Source organism: Aplidium turbinatum, chromosome 5 (genome assembly GCF_918807975.1).
Source record: "Aplidium turbinatum chromosome 5, kaAplTurb1.1, whole genome shotgun sequence".
Lineage (NCBI taxonomy): Eukaryota > Metazoa > Chordata > Ascidiacea > Aplousobranchia > Polyclinidae > Aplidium > Aplidium turbinatum.
The window spans coordinates 13,032,114-13,037,188 of record NC_137476.1 but is presented as its reverse complement, the minus strand read 5'-3'; positions in this window follow the sequence as shown (position 1 = coordinate 13,037,188).

Genomic DNA, 5,075 nt, shown 5'->3' with positions numbered 1-5,075 from the left:
ACCTGGTTAACAACGAAAAACCCATTCTTGGTACCAGCATAGCCACCTAAAGATACGGCCTGATTTGTCACATTTTGCAAAAATTTCCAGGTTTTTCTAACTTTGAGCGAACGTTTAAATAAATTTTTCTAAAAATTAGATTTTTACGCTTTCTTTATTCTTTTCCCCAGATGACACAATAGATTTTAACATCCTCACATGTTGAAAAACAAAGAAAAATTGATTTTGTAAATTTTATTCAGACTGTTAATTTTCAATAACAGTCTGATTTTGCGTTTTTCAACTTACTTTTTCTCATTTGCTTCTGCTTCCCCAAGGCAACAAAAAAGTTTTTTGTCATTAGGAAACCGCAAAAAGTAAAAACATCTCAAAAAATGTCAGTCAAGCACTAGCAGTAGCTGTAATCAAAATCTGCAAAATTGACAAATCAGGCCGCATCTCCACTGGCCATGGTACCAGATGCAAACCTATCTTCTCTTTCAAACGGTCTAGTGTCCATCGCTGGAAAAGATGACGTCAATTGTGAACAAGCGGAGCAAATTGGTCAAAATATCCAAAAAGGTTTAGATGGGGTAGCAATTACCATCGCATCAATCAATTGATCAAACCATTAGAATCCTTAATGTAAGTAAACAAAACAAAAAGTAGTGCAAGTGATATTGGTTCGAAAGTCATGTTCAATAGGATGTTTGCTGTTGCTGAAAGCGAGGAAAGCCTTGAGCAATTTTTCGAATTCAAGTTGATTTCAGAGCCAATGTCGATGTTCAAGGAAGGCATGATGAGAAAGCCTGACAAACTCTCTCTTCGAAATTTTTTTTGCCTGGTTCTTCGTCGCATGCCTTGCTGGAAATCAACAAGCAACTTCTATTATCGACAGTGGTGCATTAGGCCTAGCCTACTATATAAAGTTTGCTGGAAAAAAGGAATGAAGTTTTCGGAAGTTTGAAATTCGTGTGTGAAATATATCCAAAACCATTATACCCATGCTGTTGTTGTGTTTGATGTCTATCATGACGAAAGTAGGCCTACTAAAAGTCACGAGCACTTGCGCCGAAATTCCGTTCCACAGACCCAGCTAGAAAGCTACGTATATTACACGTTCATTTTTGGTTGATTTTCGGTAGTATTTAATCTTAGGTAGAATTCAGGTGTTATTAAGGAGTTTGTGTACACCAACAAAAATTCACTTGTTCAAAAACATTTGTTTAGAGACATATTTTAGCTATCATTTAGTATGACTAGTGTGTAAATATGATTCTAGAAGTTTTATCAGGGATTATTTTGTGAATATAACTCTTGCAAAAATAACACGTGTTTTCCACGTATATTACACGTGTTTAAAATCCTATGATTATTTGACTAGTTTTTAAGGTATATAAGGTAAAATCACACCCAGAAGAGGGCATACAAAAGAGAAAAAATGTTTACCCGAGCAGAAAGATGTTTTACCGGAATTTTTTGTATGTTGATTATATGTTGAAAAGTAACACGTGTTTTCCACGTATATTAAACGTGTTGAAATTCTTTCGTTCATTTGGGCAATTTTTAATCTGTGTTAGGTAAAACTACCTCCCAAGGACGGTATAAACAGAAAGAATTCTCCACTCAAGTGGATTGGTGTCAACCACGCTCCTCCGCATTTTTTAGGATATAAGTTAGATTATATCGTTATATCGGATATATCGTTAGATTATATAAGTTAGATTTTATCGTTCTCAATACTTTCAGTTCTTCTAACTTGTAACGCTACCGTACCATTGTCTGTAAACTTGTAACAGTAGATAGCCTATTTATTGAGATTTTGTGCATTTGCAGTTTGTGTATTATTTTGTTATTTTTTGATGTTATTTCGTTGTTGTTGTTCGTTATTTGTGCATTTGCAGTTTGTGTATTATTTTGTTGTTTTGTTTTGGATATGGACAGCTTTGTCTGATGCAAATAAATTATTATTATTATGTGTTTTTGTAGGTGTCTTTACACGTTTTTATTACGTTATGTAAAAAGGAAACTTCATGACATTTTTTAGTCGCAAATTAATGTGATCTTTTAACGATAGTTCTTAGTGTAAACTTAAGTGGTCTCGCTTACTGATATTAAACAATTACTTACTAAGGTTTGGTACGGTAGCCACTTTAACAAGTCGAAATTCTGCCACTAAAAATGACTAGAATGAAACCGCCAACCAATCATAAGCTCCGGTTTAAGTGACGTAAAAATGGCGAAAAGAAGATGATAGAAAGCAAATTAAGTGATGGATTTTTTGTCAGCTGGTTGGCTTAGGGGTTAAGGTTAGGGCTAAAAAGTAGTCATTTCATTGACGCGGGTTCGATTCCCACCACTGCTATTGCTCTTTTTCTTCTCTAATTCCAAATAAAGTTCAAAACAAGCATTAACTCTCCGAATGAGTGCTAGAAAGGTCACAATTGGACAGTAGCCTCTTATAACAATATGTGTTATACAAATGTGTTAAATAAATACAAATGTGTTAAACTCTTGATTTCAGATACGGTACGCGGAAATTAGATAGAATGTGGGTGTAAAAACATGTAAAATCCACCACCAAATATACGTGTAATACACGTGAAATAGTGTCGACACTTATACGTGAATTATACGTGAAAATTAACCTATAAGACACGACCCAAGGAACGTAGAATCTACGTGTCAGATACGAGGAAATTAGGTGTAATGCGGGTGTAAAACACGTAAAATCCACCACCAAATATACGTGTAATACACGTGAAATAGTGTCGACACTTATACGTGTATTATACGTGAAAATTAACCTATAAGACACGACCCAAGGAACGTAGAATCTACGTGTCAGATACGAGGAAATTAGGTGTAATGCGGGTGTAAAACACGTAAAATCCACCACCAAATATACGTGTAATACACGTGAAATAGTGTCGACACATATGCGTGTATTATACGTGAAAATTAACGTATAATACACGACCCAAGGTACATAGAATCTACGTGTCAGATACGAGGAAATTAGGTGTAATGCGGGCGTAAAACACGTAAAATCCACCACCAAATATACGTGTAATGCACGTAAAATAGTGTCGACACATATGCGTGTATTATATGTGAAAATTAACGTATAATACACGACCCAAGGTACGTAGAATCTACGTGTAATACACGTGAAATTTCTAGCTGGGGAGCACGTTTGTGACAATTGATCCGAGCAATTCACTTCCTTTTACTCAAGATCGCTACCTCAGCTGCATCGAAACCAATGCTGAATTCATCAAGCTTGTTTCTACCCTTCTGAGACAATTCGAAGTTGAAGTTCACAACTGCTCTGATGATTTTACAATAACATCTACATTCAAAATAACTGATCTACACAATGAATATTGAAAAACGAAATGCACAAGAATGAAACTGCAAAGCAGAGGAGAAAGGCACATCGCATGGCGGTTAATTACACGCGAGGCAAAATGCTCTGATGATGCTGACGGTTCCATTGTAGCGAAATCCCTTGATGATGCTTCTCTTCGAAAATGTCCAGTAAATGTCATTGCTGATGATACTGATATAGTTACTATGTTACTGCATCATTGGAAGACTGACATTCATGATGATATTTACTTCGACCAATGAGCGCTTCAACAAACCCTGGAGAATCAAAGAAGCCAACCCAAGTATTAAAGATATTAAAGAAGATCTTCTTTTCCTCCATGCATGGTCAGGATGCGAGACAACGTCATCGATATTTGGAAAAGGGAAAAGAAGTTTGCGAAAATTAGAAACGCTGTAAGAGAATTCTGCAATTATCAGCAATGTCTGGAGTTCCCAAAACGAGGTCGAAGAAGCCTCTATTTATAACTGCATTAATCAAGATCTGGTATTGTGGCAATGAAGATTTAACGCTAACTAAACTCAGGTATGTATTTTTACATAGGGATTATATAATAATGTTTACACTTTTAAGATATTGTCCAATTCTAGATACCCTGCATGTAATATTTATCTTTGTTTACTTTTAGACATGACAATTACATGTATATGGCATGCTAGGAATTGTAGATCATAGGGATGCGAAACTTCATCCGCTTTTGGCTTATCCGCAACACTAGAAGGGTTACGTTTTTTTCTAATTTACAAAATATTTTACTTTTCATGGGTTATATAAGAAGAGGCGTTTAAGTTGGTTTTAAAGTAATTTAAGGTTTTTAGTAGAAAGCAAGCCTGCAGTAAAGCGTAAAAAAAATGTCAAATTGGCAATTGACCCTTCTAATGTTGAAGGAACAACGGAGTTGCGCGTCCCGTAATGTACCGTCCCTAATGGCATGCGAAGGGATAATTGCACCGGAAAAGCTACTACCGAGCCAAAGAGCAGCCTACTTCCATGGGTTACGTACTTACGTCTTTAGAATTTAAATTCAATGTTTGTGAATAGGGATGGAGAAACAATAGCAACAACAAACTTGTCCCAATAATGACGGATATGCCTATTAGGGCAGGTCAATTTTAAAATTTGATATGGAATAAAGTACCGGTAGTTGCCAATAAGTGAAAAACATCTTTCGCAAGTAAACAAACACGCAATTCAGGTATTTTGTGCATAGTTTTCAAACCAGTTAATGGATTTAAAAAATTTCATTGGGAGATGATAGACATACATGGTCTGTATATTGTGACCAACTTTAGTGGTCATACTTGATAAGCTAAAAAATCTAGGACAACCTTTCTGAAAATAATTTTTTTTTACCCCACTTGACTATATGCTATGTCAGCTATTATATGAAATTACCAGTTAGAATTTTCAAAATCAAACAATTTTAAGTCTGTCCGATACTTAAAAAAACACTATATTGCTCACCCTAGTGGTTAAAAAGTATGATAAATGATGCCGAACAACCAGCAAGATATTACTAGTCACACTGGTACAAAATATTGCATATATACCAGGAGATAATTTACAAAAACCTAATTCAAAATCTATTTTCCTGTTTTTCTTAAAACTTGAAAAATGGACATAACATAGTTCGGTTCTAGGTGAACGCTATGGTGATTTTTAGTAAATTATTGTTATGTAGACTTGTGATTCTTTTTACAGCTTT